This window comes from Hypanus sabinus, unplaced genomic scaffold (genome assembly GCF_030144855.1).
Source record: "Hypanus sabinus isolate sHypSab1 unplaced genomic scaffold, sHypSab1.hap1 scaffold_100, whole genome shotgun sequence".
In the NCBI taxonomy this organism is placed as follows: Eukaryota; Metazoa; Chordata; class Chondrichthyes; order Myliobatiformes; family Dasyatidae; genus Hypanus; species Hypanus sabinus.
Window position 1 is genome coordinate 847,332 of NW_026779051.1, and position 16,129 is coordinate 863,460.

Consider the following 16,129-nt stretch of genomic DNA (forward strand, 5'->3'; position numbering starts at 1 on the left):
ATCCGCACTCAACACATTCTGGTGCAAATCCTGATCCGCCAACACACCCAAATGTGTGTGTATCTCCAAATACGTGTGCATGGCCATGTTTGAGACTAAATTTCGAGTGTCGTCTGAGTTTCTTCCTTAAATCTCACCGGCGGTTCTTTTCTCGCATTCCCTTCAAACTTGCAGCAATTTCGAAAAGCACAGCGCAGTACCTTTAAATGTACATTTAAAGTATTTTGCAGTATTGATAAAGAATTAGACCATTAGTCTGTAAAGTAGCCCAGCGCTCCCGATTATCGGAATACACTTTAGCTGAGGCTTTGCATTGATAAATCAAAACTGCCCGCCATGAATCCACAAATCCTGTGCACATCACCAAATCAGTGCGCACTCGAAACACGCCGACACACCACATGCATGATAGATAATTCCGAGGCAGAATTCATGTCCAACATTTCAGAAAATGGCTGTTTCGACATTTAAAATTCGTACGCTCCCCAAAATACGATCGCAACTGTCGATCGGTCAACCAATAACTCACGGAATATACGAACATCAGAACATCTAATTACACCCCCGTAATTGACTACAAAACCCAAAATTTGCAAGTATCCCCAAATCCTTTTGCATATTTGCCGCCTACCCCTAAATCTACGAACACCCGAAATCAGTGCTCACCCCCATAATTGAGGATTCAACTTCAAATCCGTGCGTATTCTCAATCCAAATTCACATCATAGCAGTGTGCACCACTTATTCTCAGACACTGCCGAATATCTGCGCGGCCCAATTCAGTGCGCGCCCCAAAACCGCTAACATCCTGACATGCAGTTTAAAATCCTTTCAAGAATTCAGAAAATGGATGCCTCGTCATTAAAACCCGCACATAGCCCAAAATTAACGTGCAACTTCAGATCCGCCATCACGCCCAAATCTTTATATCACCCCATATCCGTGTTTACATGTACACAATCCCAAATCCAGGTACACCTCAAAAATGTGCACCACCACTGGGAGCACACCCTACAATTCATGTAAATATCACACCCGCGGAGAAACTCACTTGTACATTAGATTATCCGAGAGGAAGTATCATTTAAAATACTTCATGTCAAATTTCCAATTAAATTCATTATTCACGTGATCTAAATGAAATAACTTTGAGATTCGGCACACCTCCAAACCGCAGACGTGAGAAATCCGGATGCATCTGCAAATGCAAATACATCCCCACAACTTCAAACCGTGGACACACACACGCTAATTAGATTACCTCAAAAGAATAATTTCAGACATACACAAGAAGACAAAATCTGTGTACAACGAGCCCCACAAATGAATGTGGGGGTTTCAGCGTGTTTGGGCTGCACATGGATTTGGTGATGCGCACCAATTCGACGATGCACATAGATTTGGTGATGTTCGCTTATTTGCGTTGCCTTTTCAATCATGGGACACACATACATTCGGTGAGTGAACGGATCAAAAGTTGCGTGCCGATTATTAATGTGGAGGCTGCCATTTCCTCAATTGCTTTTATTGATTGTTACTCCGGGAAAATCTGATGTACAAGTGGCCCAGTCCGTGGGTTTCGGTTTCGCACTGAATTGGCGATTGTGCAATTTTATTTTTTGTCGTCGAATACGGGTTCTACACGGTCTTGTGGTTCATATGAATCTGGGGTTGTGCATGGATTTAGGAGCGTACTCTCGGAAAGGGTTGCAAACTGATTTAGGGGAGTGCTCCAATATAAGGGTGCGCACCTTTTTAGGGATAGGAAATTTAGGGTATTTGGCGAATATCTGAGTCCCTACGTTTTTGTGAGTGCATATCGATTTTGTGACGTACGTAGGGACTTTGAGATACGTGGTGGTTTTTACTGTTAAGACAGCCATTTGTGTTTGCGATGATTATCCGTCTGGGTCATCTAATGCGCTCTCGTATTTGAGGATGTGCACAGATTTGGGGGTGCGGGCGGATTTTAGTGATCAGTGTCCAGTTCGGGTTGTAGTCTTGAATATGGGGCTGCCCACTGATTTGGGATGACACGCAGATTCGGGTGTGTCGCCGATCTGAAAAAAGGGTTTTGGCTTTCTAACCTGGAGACAGTCATTTTCTGAATTGATTGAAATGTTTGCTTGTCTAGGATAATCCATTATGCATCTGGCGTGTCAGCGGGTTTGGGGTGCGCACCGATTTTGGGTTTGCGCAGATTTAGGGCTACCTCGGCATATATGGGTGGCAACTGATTTGCGATGCGAACAGATTTAGTGAAAACAGCGGATTTGTGAGTACATACAGAGTTGGTCTCCTGAGGATAGTTTCGGCGAGTACGTGTGCACAGTGATGGGTGGATTTGGAACCACATAGTATCTAATGGTGCGTTCTGATTGGGAGATTGCACAAGCTGAGGGATGTATCAACCAATATCGGTGAACAGGACGTCAGTATGGATTTCGGGTGCACAAGGGTGCCTGACGATTGGGGATGAGATCAGGTTTAGGTGTGTGTCGGCGCATAAGGGTGCACATGAATTTTTTGGTGTCAGTCGGTTTGGGGTTGCGGTGAATCTCAAAGTCATCTCATTTATAGTGTCTTTAAGAGCAGCTGCACTATGTTCTCGCGATTTCTTTAAGGTGAATGCTGTCACTCTAAAGTGGCTCTTCCTTTGGGAAATTCAAATGTGTATACGTGGGTGTCAGCAGGTTTGGTGGTGTACACGATCTTTGATGCTCCCTTTGGATTTAGGGTCCTGACAAATCTCAGGTTGTTTCATTGATAGTTTCTTTATTAATAAATAAACTTTGTAACTTTGTGAACTATTTGAAATTACTTCTCCTCTCGGCTAACCAAATCTGTAAGTGGGAGGTGTTGACAGGTTCGGAGTGCGCAGCCATTTGGGTGTGCAGACGTATTTGGGAGTCCACGTGGATTTTCGGATGTCGGTGGAATTGGGTTAATGCCAAAATTCAAATAGTTTCGTTTACAGACAATTGGATAAAAATGCACTTTATCGTTGAGTTTTGTTCTTGAACTGTCTGTGGACTTTTGTTTGCTACTCATGTGGGGGTTGCTTACGGATTTGTTGCTGCGCACAGACTTGGGAGAGGAACTTGTGTTTGCTGCACATTGGTTAAGGGATGCACCATAATTTGGAGAAGCACAAATATTTAAGGATAGGTATGTCAAATAAATTTGATCATATTTTATGTTTTTTTAATATTTTGGTGCAGTTGGACCGGGGATGCACATAGATTTGTGCGCCTCAGCTGGTTTAGGGGTGTACACGGATTTTGTGGCGTCGGTCTATCCTATCAGCTTACATAGGAATTATCGAACTGTAGTCTGCTGCTAGAAAGGCGAATGTTAATGACATTTACACCTGAATGCTCATGTCTGTGAACTTGAACACGAACTGAAAAGTTGAGTCTCAAGTACATCCCAAACACTGGAGCCCAAACAATGTTCCTGCCCAAGATCGAACTGGGGACCTTTCGCGTGCGAAGCGAACGTGATAACCACTACACCACAGAAACGGGGCAAAGCGTTCATTGCTCAGCGCTGTTGACCAATGACCAGAGGCACCCCCTCCCCACAGCAATAAGAACAAAACATTGCCCACCGTTCCTCTCAGCTTTCAGTAACAAGTATTAAATTTGTATGACGTATGCAGTGACATGCATTGACAACTTCCTGTGAAGGTACGACATGCAACAAGTAACTGTACTGTGTTGCATACATAAAGCAAGCAATTAAAACCTCTTCCTCTAGCTTCCATCAGTCTCCACAGATTGGCGATCCGGCCCAGCTGTTAAATTCCACAGTGCCTTTAAGATTTCTGACCCTGTCTCCTCGTCCGTTCTCTTCACCTCAGATTACGAGTTAATTGAAGCAAGTGAGTGAACCATGTGCCGATACATTTATAAAGAACAGGACGCGTTACAAGCCAGGGTTACTTGTGAGATGATGCCGGCTGTACAGTAACGAATCACGGCCAATCGTCCCACCGAGTCCGCACTGACACCAGACACACCTTCACACTGATATTCCCTTAATAATCATGTTCCAATCTGATCCACGGTGTCGCAACCAGACTAGGACATCAACGAACAATTAATTGACCTGTTGTGAACGAAAATTATATTGGTAACAACAACCTTCAGGAACGGAGAGGGAAGTCGATCATATCTGAGGTCGCAAATGGAGGGATCGCATTCCGTCAGAAGCTTCTTAGCATTGCAAACGGAAGCTCAGTATGTCAGTGGAATCTGGGAAGGTGCTGTCTCTTTAACAGAGGATTGCTGAGCACGTGAGATGCGAGAATTAATTTATAATTCTGTTCAGAAAGAATGTTGATTCATCTTGAGAGAGAGGAAGAGATATATACCATTTACGGCCGTTGACGCTCGATTAATATCTCTTTTGTTCGCGTTTGCTTGAAACAATTGGCTGATAAAAGTAAACCGATAAGCCGAGTTAGGGAACTGGAGCTGGAGCTGGATGAACTTCGGATCATTCGGGAGGCAGAGGTATAAATCAACAGGAGTGACAGGGAGCTAGTCAATCCTAAGAGTCAGGGGACAGGTAGCTAGTCAATCCTAAGAGTCAGGAGACAGGTAGCTGGGTAACTGTCAGGAGAGGGAAGGGGAATAGACAAAATGTGCAGAACACACCTATGGTCGTTCCCATAAATTATAAGAATGCCGTTTTGGATATCCTTGGTGGGGATGACCTACCAGGGAAAAGTTGCAGTGGTTGCGTCTCTGGCACCGAGAAAGGATCACCAGTTCAGAAGGGAAGGAGGGAAAAGAGGAGAGCACTAGTAATAGGGATTCAATAGTTAGGGGGGCAAATACGAGGTTCTGTGGAAGAGATCGAGAATCCCAGATGGACTGGTGCCAGGGTCCGCGACATCTCAGATCGAGTTCTCAGTATTCTTAAGAGGGAAGGTTTTTAGCCAAATGCCGTGGTCCATGGATGGACCAAGGAAGTGTAGAAGAAGGAGAAGTTCCTGCAAAGATAATTTAGGGAGTTAGGTGCAAAGTTGAAGGACAGGACTACAAGAGTGTGTGTGTGTGTGTGTGTGTGTCTGTGTGTGTGTGTGTGTGTGTGTGTGTGTGTGTGTGTGTGTGTGTGTGTGTGTATGTGTGTGTGTGTGTTCTTTCCATTGGTCGCAGCATTGGAGATAATTACTCAGGGGTGGAGATTCTTAAGCGAGGTTGGAGATTCTAAGTCAGGGATGGGTATTCTTAACCAGGATGGCTTAATCAGATGCGAGTAACGGACATAGGCATGACCACAGAAGCAAGTTGAGCCAGTTGAGCCAGTGTAAGAAAAAAAGACATCGCAGTTTGTTCCCAGTTGTTGCAAGTCGGTCAAGTAGATGAGGAGAAGTTGTTTGAATATCAGAGCAGAAGGCCGCAGCCAGGGGATATCGTCCGAAGGTCAGTAATATGAGCTTTCGCAGACCACGTAGGATCAACCACGTGATCCTTACGCACGTATTCCGGAGGCCGAGCACCCAAACTCGGTTGTTTTTTTTTTGTGCTAACGTAGAAGAGACATCACAGTGAACAATGAAAGTGCCGAGTGGTAACTAAATCGCTGCGTCAAATCCCTGCATCAGAAGAAGTCAACACCTTTCGTTGAAGTACGATAATACTCCCACTTGCATTAACCTTTGACTTACTATTAGATACACCATATATGGAGAAACAATTAACCACAACCAAACACCTCTGTTTCCAGAAGCGAATGATAGATTGCCCGCTGAAATGTTTCATGTTCGGGAACTTCCCGGTGAAACACTTCTGCATCGGTTCCTCTGTAATCACACCCAAACGTCACTTCTGCATCGGTTCCTCTGTAATCACACCCAAACGTCACTTCTGCATCGGTTCCTCTGTAATCACACCCAAACGTCACTTCTGCATCGGTTCCTCTGTAATCACACCCAAACGTCACTTCTGCATCGGTTCCTCTGTAATCACACCCAAACGTCACTTCTGCATCGGTTCCTCTGTAATCACACCCAAACGTCACTTCTGCATCGGTTCCTCTGTAATCATACCCAAACGTCACTTCTGCATCGGTTCCTCTGTAATCACACCTAAACGTCACGATGCTCTAAATAGAATTATATTCCCGTAAGTGAAGGCCGGTTTTCGGAATGTATAGTGCAACACACTATCCATCCTTCATTCATGTTTAAAATACAATTTCCTTGCCTTTCTCTATATGAGCACCAGAGAACCCCGTCAGGCTTTGCCAATTTCCCGACCCTACTCATCCATGGAAGGTAATAACCATGTACCTCAATATTGACCGTAATCTACCCTTCGATGTCTAATGTCAGATTGTTAAATTGCGCAGCATAACTGCAGACCCATTGGCTTATTACCACAAGGAGTATCTGGTACTTGAAAGATTCTTATTACGTATTATTCAGTTCATTCAATTGATAAATACATCAAAGTCGCACGTCACGGCAAAAACAAAGAAGAACATAGAATATACCATGTCGTTATAGATTTAGAGCGAAAACGCAGTTAAAAATCTATCAAATAAGTAAATGCCACTATCTACCTCACTATCAACAATGCGACCGATTTAGCATATCTGAAACTATCATTGTCAGTTCTCTGTCGATTTAAGCATTGGCATCAATTCAGTGGTCATGTATACACTGATTAAAATTCTTGTGCGATCTTTGAACGAAGCTGGTTTACCATGCGAGGGACTGCACTACTTTGATGTCCATACAAAATGCACGATGAACTCAGCAAGTTAGATCAAATCGATGGACATGACGAAGGGTTTCGGCCCGAAACGCTGACTGCTCCTTTCAACGGATGCTGCCCGATCTGCTGAGTTCATCCTGCTTGTCTCTACGTGTTGACTTGACCACAGCATCTGTAGTGTACTTTATGTTTAATTTTGATGAAGTTTCGGACAGAAACGTGAACAGTTTGATCATACCAATAGGTGTTGCCTGAACTATTGATAAACGACAGCATTTTGTGTGTATTACAGTTAATTTGATTGACGTTTTGCAAAAGTTCAGTATCTTCGTCAGCCTTGACGCTCTGTTAGTTTAAAGCTGCTCACTATGTTAGTAGCGAGCAAGCCACATTAAAAAAAAATTCAATTACAAGGTCTACATCTGCCACAATTAACAGAGTGAAACAGAGCAGCCCATTGACTGTACAGCATTGGTCTATGATTACAAGTCCATGGAGCTGAGAAATGGAAAAGAAAACATTGACAATCATAAAACCAAGAGTTAAGCCTAAGGGCGTTTCGCGACACCATTCAGTAACTTCTCCAATCCTCATACCCTGGTCTTTGAGATTTTGCAATTTAGTGCCAAGCTATTCATACCACATCACAATTGGGAATTTACTTCAATAGCATCATGTTTATTTTTATCCAAACTGCGGGACGACACGTCAGTCTTGTGTTATATTGAATATCCAACGTGCTGCAGTGAGTCGTCAGCTCAGACTTTCTCCAGCGAGATCGCGACAGCTGGAAGACAGTGTGAATCTTACACAGAATGCTTGCAACATTCTACATTGTGAGGAAGATCTATTACGTGATTATTGCCGTTATTGGAATTCCTGGTATGAATATGGAGAGGTAGCATTTGCTACTCTTGTGTCCGCGGTCTGAAGACGCATTCAGTTACCGACAGCGTTGTGATGCCGGTGCGTCAGTTGAATACGATGCCGACATTTTGACAGAGCTCTGAATTAGTTCAACCGTTCTCTGCCGTTCCTGGGCTGAAAGTACACCTCAATTTGAAACTGATGTTGAGTGGGATATAGGGGAGATGGATTTTTATTTAGATTCATGGATGGCAGTTTTGATGTTCTTCAAAATTAAACATAAAGTACACTACAGATGCTGTGGTCAAGTCAACGTTAAGCCGCTGTAAAAGTTAACACTGAAACTCCAGTGTGTTCTGTATCTTTAACGGTTACTTAGTGTTTTTATGCATGGATAGCGGAACTGTTTTAAGAAATTGATCCAAGTTTTAAGGCAATGGGGGAAGCGACACCCCGATGAGATTCAGGCGAATGTTGTAGACATCAATTGTCAGATTCCGATCCATCGGGAGTCCATTCGTGCCTGAAAACTTCAGGCAGAATCTTGAAAAACGAAAATAAGATCTTTCTGATCGGAGGCCTTGACACAGAGTGAAATAATTCGTCCAACAGTATTTGCAAAATTTAAAAGAAGCCAGACAGCGGGACCCGTGTAGTTGGGTAACATACGGGGAGTCGATGAGGAGACTAAGACATGCGAGCGGGGTAAATACTTTCGTTTTGAAGTTCGAACATTGTAAGTGCACAGATGCGAAGGGAGGGGGTCAATGCTGTATCCTGAGAGCCCAGAACATAGACAACGGGGACGGTGCAGTCACCATTGCTGAGAAAGTTGCCGCGGTATCCGGGCTTCACATATCGTGAAAAACCTGATGGTGGGAGATTTATATTTGTCTCTCCACAGCGCTCTCTGCGATTAGTTGACAGAGCCTCCGTCCCAAACACTGTTCTTTTCCAGTCGTGAGTGTCGTACAATTTCAACCAGTATGCACACGGTTAGGGATATTGCGACTTGCGCTTTACTTGTTTAAATCTCCAGAAATTAATTTTCTGCACAGTTGTATAGTCCTCCATTTATTCCATCCTGAGACATAGGGACCGGCGAGAGAGTAGTTCACTAATTATTTTTGTTCTTCCCACAGTGAATTTAGTAGCAACTGTGATTCTGTCCAGGGGAAAGTGCGGCCTCTCTACCTGTACCACTCGTTACCTGGTGGCCATGGCAACGGCGGATCTACTGACCATCGTCTTTCAGGTGATACCGTGGAGGGTCAGTTATAATTACTTCCCCGGGACATTTCTGGACATCACCTCCGTATGCAGTGTGATCAATGCCGTGGGAATCGCTGCCACGGGCTGTTCTGTCTGGTTCTGATCGGTTTGTCGCCATCTGTTGCCAGAAGCGGAAAGCAAAGTATTGCACCGGGAAAAATGCGGCTGTGGTTCTGACAACAACCGGCGTTCTGATCTGTTTAAAAAATGTGCCCTACATCTTTATATTTCATCCAGTTAAAGTGATTGACAATGTACCCTGGGACTGTATTATAAAATATGCTTATTATACAGATCCCGGGTGGTTGGGATTTCGATGGTTTTCGGCTGTACTAACCCCATTACTGCCGTTCGTGTTAATGCTACTTTTCAATGGCCTGACTGTGAGACACGTTTTAGTGACAATCGCGTCCGTAAGGCGCTGAGGGGTCAGAGCGAGGCGGAGAACCGCAGTGACCCGGAGATGGAGAGCAGGAGGAGGTCTCTGATCTTGCTTCTCTCCATCTCCGGAAGCTTCATCATCTTGTGGTCGGTAACCGTTGCCGTATTCCTTTATAACAGCACTGGTGGATTGGATCGGAATAATTACAATGATTCGGAATACATAGCTGATCAAACTGGATACATGCTGATGTTATTAAGTTGCTGCACAAACGCGTTTATTTATGCGATAACTCAATCCAGGTTCAGAGAGCAGTTCATCAGCGCAGCACAATATCCGCTCGTATTCATTATTCAAGTAGTTAATAAACTAAATAGATAAGTTTTCCTAAGAGGTGGTCGCAGTGTTATCGAGTTTTCACACTACAGACCTGGCGGTCATTGGATAACGTAGCAGCGGGGAGAATAAAATTATGTTAGAACCTGAGAGAGCCATGGCACAGAAAGAGAGCCTTCGGCGCCCAAGAATGCAATATCGACCTCCTGTCAAGTATGAACCTAACTTTTGCTCGTTTTCACCATATTCCCGCTCGTGTCGCTAACACGACCCTTACGGCAATAAGAGAGTGGGTCCGAATCTAAGGATGTTCAAGACTAACTCGGCAGAAATGCCTCCCATTCGTTACTTCACTCTTTGCAACAGAAAGAAATGAAAGAAGAAGGTCAATAGATTGCAAAAAAAAACTTACAATAGATCTTGCACTTCTAATTCACACTAGGTAAACTGTTATGCAGAAATACGTAGCACTACAGAACCCATTCATTCCCTTCATAACTTGGCAAATTTCTGTGGAAGTCCCACGCCAATGCATCAAGGAAAGAATGCCACCTCTCTTCCTGTTCTCTTATTTATTCCCATCCGAACAACCTGCATGTTGAATCTCCTGCATGTACTCCAGTTGAGTCGCATGGTTATTACTATTTTAATTTCTCAGGTGAAACTGGTCAAAATTGACGCGTAGAAATAAACTCATTTCTCAATTCCGAGGAGCTTTTGGATTATTTTAGTGCTGTTTCTTTCAGTGCTTTTATGGAGATGTACAGATCTATCTCTTGACCTCACCTGCAATCCCACCAGCCTCCGCGAGTAGCACATAATACTTTGTAACTTCCGCCATCATACAACGCGATCCCACCACCAAGTACATCTTCACTTCTGCATTCCCTCATATTGGATTTCCGCACGGATCGCTTCCAAAATTACTCCCTTTTCCATTCATCCCTCGCCACTGATCTCTCTCCCGACTCTTAACCTTGCAAGCTGAACAAGTGCCTCAACTATCTCTACAAAACCTTCCTCACTGCCGTTGAAGTCCTCAAACTGCCCTGCCAAGTGAGGCGATACTGCTACTGTGAGACTGTCGGGGTAATCTATTGTGCCTGTTGCTCCCCGTGTCGCCTCCTGTGTATGACTGAAACCCGACAATAATTAGGAGACTGCAACACCGAATGATTATGCTCCGCCCATTAGAAAAAAGAGGGACATCCAGGGAGCCAACGGCTTTAATTCCACACACCATCCCCATTCACATATCTGTCCATGATCTCCTCTACTGGTGGGTGCAGTACTTATTTGGTGGAGCATCACCTTACAATGCGCCTGGGTAAGTCCAATCTGATGGCATAAACAACGATTTCTCGAAGTTCCGATAAAGGTCCAACACTTAACAATTTCCCTCTCTAAGCTTATCTGCACACCTGCCCCTCACTTCCCGCAGGACCTCCCCCCACCTTTGCTTTCTTCGGTCCTCTCCTATTAGATTTCACCAACCAGCTCATAACCTCACCCTTACCCCTAACAGAGTTTCATGTATCAACTAATACACACAAAATGCTGGTGGAACGCAGCAGGCCAGAGAGCATCTATAAGGAGAAGCAACGTCGGCGTTTCAGGCCGAGACCCTTCGTCAAGACTAAATGAAAGGAACAAAACTAAGGGATTTGAAAGTAGGTATGGAAGTGGGAAATGCAAAATGATAGACCAGAGGGGGTGTGATGAAGCTAAGAGCTGGGCAGGTGATTAACTAAAGGGATACAGAGCCGGAGAAGGGATGGGAGGCCTAAGGAAGAGGAAAGGGTGAGGGGAGCCCCAGAGGGAGATGGAGAACAGGCAGGGATGGGTGGAGAGACAGAAAAAAAGCAACTAAATGCGTCAGGGATGGGGTAAGAAGGGGAGGAGTGGCATTAACGGAAGATAGAGAAGTCAAAGTTCATGCCATCAGGTTGGAGGCTACCGAGCCGCAAGGTGTTGTTCCTCCAACCTGAATGTGGATTCATCATGAATGTTTCATATCAGAATGGGAATGGGACATGGAATTAATATGTGTGGACACTGGGAGATCCTGCTTTCTTTGGCGGACAGAGCATAGGTGTTCAGAGAAACGGTCTCCTCGACTGCGTCGGGTCTCACCAATGTATAAAAGGCCACACCGGGAGCACCAGACGCAGTATACCACACCGGCCGACTCACAGGTGAAGTGTCGCCTCACCTGATAGGGCTGCCTGGAGCCCTGAATGATGGTGAGGGAGGAAGTGTAAGGGCAAGTGTAGCATTTGTTCCGCTTACAAGGATAATTATCAGGACGGAGATCGGTAGGAAGGGATTTGGGGGACGAATGGACAAGGCAATCGAGTAGGGAGCGATCCCTGCGGAAAGCAGAAAGGAGGGGAGGGAAAAATATGCTTGTTAATGGGATCGCCTAGGAGGTGGCGGAAGTTACGGAGAATTATACGTTTGAAACTACACCTTCTGGTTCCTCCTCGCCATCCACCAGCGTCTAAATCTGTCTCTGCATCTTTTCCCGGCAGTAAATTACACAACATTCATACAAAGCAAGTTTTGGGGGAGGAGAGCTGTCATAAACTCACGATGTTGTCGGGACTTGAGAATGTCCTCCACAGAAATTCCGCAGACAAGGAAGCCAGAGGGTTTCATTTCTGGGGCTTGTCCCGGATCGATTTACTTCTGCGCTTTGTGATTGACATGCCCATTGATCAAGTGGTTTGTGTGTTTAAGCCTGTGTTAAATATTTGACCGGTAGATTGATTAAGATATGTGCTCATGGATGCTGCAGATTCTGAGCACTGGTGCGAATCCATGGGGTTACCGGCAAGGAAAGCGTGTGTACTTTGGTGGAGCAACACCTTACAACGTACCTGGGTAACTCCAATCTGATTGCATAAACAACAATTTCTCGAAGTTCCGGTTATGGTCCAACACTGCACCATTTCCCTCTCTAAATGCCTCTCACTTACACCTGCCTCTCACTTCCCTCAGGTCCTCTTCAGCATTTGCATTCTTCCGTCCTCTTCTAATAAATTAGCTTTCACTACCCTGTATCACTTCCTTCAATCACCTTCTCAGCTCATTATCTCATCCTTACTCCCATCCTAGTTTCATGTATCACCTTCCTGTTCCACCTCGCCTTCCACTAACTTCTAAATCTGTCTCCGCATTTTCGCCGGTAGCAAATTGCACAGCATTCAGACAAAGCGAGGTTTGAGGTGGGAGAGCTGTGGCAAAATCACCAGATTTTCGGGACGGGAGATTGTCCTCCAAAGAAATTGCGCAGACAAGGAAATCAGAGGGTTTCATTTTGGGGGCTTGTCCCGGATCGCTTTACTTCGACGCTTTTTGATTGACATGCCTATTAATTAATTATTATTAGTGTGTTTAAGCCTGTGTTAAACATTTGACCGGTAAATTGATTAAGACATGTGATTATGGATGGTGCAGATTTTGAGCACTGGTGCGAATCCATGGGGTTACCGGCGCCGAATGCGTGTGTACTTCGAGTGATAGGGATTCGGGTTTCCGAAGGATTGTTAAAGCGATCTTTCGGTACCATTGAAGCAGTTAGAGCAGGTACGATGACGGAGCGGAGGTATGACAAATTGCCGGACAAAGACTTCGTTTTAAATCAGACTAGAACTGCCATAATCGCAGTTGAACTGCCTGGTATCATACTCCGGGAGAGTAGGGGAGTGATGGGCGCCGTTGGCTGCTCATACTTTCCGGGAAGAAGGGAGTGTGGCCGAGCGTACTGAATCGGAAACCGAGTTTCCCGTAGCAAAGAGTGGAGAATTCAAAGATGGGTTCCTTTCATTTCTGCGGAACAAAGGGGTGAAGTAGTCTGATGTGAGAAATTCAATGAGTCCTCCAGAGAGGAGTGATAATTTTGAGTTGTAATCATCCCTTACATTCCTGGCGACTGAATAGCAATGTAGAAAGTCACAGCTATTCAAAGCTGAGATTGTCCTCAGGAGTGAAGCCCGCACCGAGGTGGAAGAGTAATAGCTGACTTGGGCGAAGCAGAACTCTCAGATGCTGGATGAGTGGCCGTGCGCTTACAGCAGGACAAAACAAACACAACGATTTATTGCAAGTTTTAGGTGAATCTGCCAACGCGGTGGGATCCGTTTGCTGCATCAGCCATCTAGAGAGTGTGATTGCGGCGAAGGGAAACGCAATGAACCATATAACGGCTGAGGAAGGAATGGATCCCGGTGGAAGGGTACCAGTCAAGTGGGCTGCTTTGTTCTGAATGATGTCAAGCTTCTTAAGTGTTGACGGATTTGCACCTATCCCACCGAGTGGCCAGTGTTCAACTACACTCTTGACCTGAGCATTCCAGATGTTGGACAGGCTTTCGAGAGTGAAGAGTTGAGTTACACGACACAGAACTCCTAGCCTCTGACCTGATCTTGTAGCCACGGTGTTAATATGACCAGACCAGTTCGTCTTCCTGTCAATGGTAATCCACAGGATGTTGATAGTGGGGAATATCACTTAATGTAAAAGGACGATGGTCAGATCTTCTCTTGTCAGAGATAGTCATTGGCTGACTGGGTTCTGCTGCATTTGGGTATGAACTGCTTCACTGTCCGAGGAGTCACGATTGGTGCGGATACTTCACCCGTGAAAGTCCTGTAGTGATATACTGAGAATAAGATGGTCGACCTCCAAACAGCACAACCATCTTCCTCTGTGTCACGTGTATTTCCAACGTCTGATTATATTAAACTCTCATTCACAGTGTGTCTATTTTAGCTAACGCACCTTGATGCGATTCTCAGTCGAATGCTGATACGTTGTCCAAGGCTTTCACTCCCGCCTCACTTCTGGTATTTAGCTCTTTGGTCGGTATTTGGAGCAAGGAAGTGATGAGGTCAGGATCTGATTGGCCATGGCGGGACCCACACTGGGCATCCGTAGGCAGGTTATTGCAGAATATGTGTTGCATAATGGCACTGTAGATGACCTGCTCATTTTTTACTGATGATTGAGAGTCTGCCGATAGTGCGGTAATTGGCTGGGTTGGACGACTCATGTTTCATGTGCACAGGACACACTTGGGCAACTTTCCACATTGCCAGGTAGATGCCGGTGTCGTACCTGCACTGGAAACATATGGTGCGGCAAGTTCTGGAGCACAAGTATATAGGACTCTTGCCGTTTTTTTTATTTCTTCTGAGCTACTAGTATTTTACAGTGTCCAGTGCGTTCGGTCGTATCTTGATATCACGTGGACTTAATCGGATTGGCTGCCTGCTGACAACTGGGAAGTTGGGGGCCCCTGGAGGAGGCCGAGTTGGATTATCTACTCGGCACTTCTAGGTGAAGGGTGTTGCAGTTGCCAGAGCCTTATCTTTTGCACAGGTGTGCTGGCCTCCATTACCTGACAGTACTATTGTTCTGAAATGATCGATATGGTGGCCAGTCAACAGTAACGTTTGTACAACATCTTGATTTTTCTGACAATATGCACCAACTCCGAACAACTGTACTTCAAATGCAAGCGTAATTATTAGGATGTAGCCTCGGGAAATGATTGATAATTCATCTTTGGATTGCTTGCGGTTTCTGACAATTTGAGGATGGTATATATTGGAAAAAAATCACTATCTTGTTTCTCTCCGCTGATGTGCCCTGAATTGGTAAAACAGTTTGCCATTGCTCAATAGCAGGTAGCAGATGGCTTCGAAACACAACATGGTGATATTTCCATGATCAGTATTTGCGTAATCTTCCTGAGATGTCACTGTTTTCATCGTTAAAGACCATGTAAAATACGTACTCATATTACGCCCACCGATTCAGAAAGTTTAGTCTGGCATTCACTAACATCCTTAAGAAAAAGCAACTCCATCTCTCTGACGGCTGTTGTTTTGCAGTGTCCAAGCTCTTGCCAGGGAACTTAACCTAACCTACTCTTTCTGCCCAGATTACATTTAAATTAGTAACAACAACCAGCCAAAAACGTCGCAGGCCTCTGGTGCTGAAAGAATCCTTCTTATGTGGCGATCTGCATCATCAATTACGGATGCTGTTAGTCATTTCCTTCAGGATCTCGTGCGAACTATCCTTTCACACTTGCTTACATATGGAACTTCATCAGAGGCCTTTTCGATCTCCGATTAAACCACTTGCACCGCTTTGCCTCAAATTCATTCCTGATCACATTGACAAAAAATATCATCATTCCCTAAGACAGGGAATACGATCCGTTAAAAAAGAAAACTGTGCGGACAATCTCTAATCAAACGCCATCTTGGTCAATCCATGCTTTTTTTAATTCTTCAGAATCAGAAACTGTAAAAAAAATGTTTACTGAATTATAGCTCCGTTTTTTTCTCTGTCTGATTCCGTCTTATACGAAGCAAATCATTTCTGAGTCTCCAGCGTCCCGGTCCGTCACCGATGGTTAACGGTGAGCAATTCTTCGTGCAATTTCTTCTATAACCCTCGCTGTGTTCCAACGTTAGATAGTCACGACTTTATTGGGTACGACCTATACCTAATGAATTCGAAACTGTGTGAA

General features: G+C 44.8%; 1 non-coding gene across 1 annotated transcript; it reads right to left on the reverse strand.

The window, feature by feature from the left end:
• Nucleotides 1-3,451: 3,451 nt before the first annotated feature.
• On the reverse strand, nucleotides 3,452-3,524 carry trnaa-cgc (transfer RNA alanine (anticodon CGC)). Its single transcript has one exon. It is a non-coding gene; the product is annotated as a tRNA-Ala (tRNA).
• Nucleotides 3,525-16,129: the final 12,605 nt, after the last annotated feature.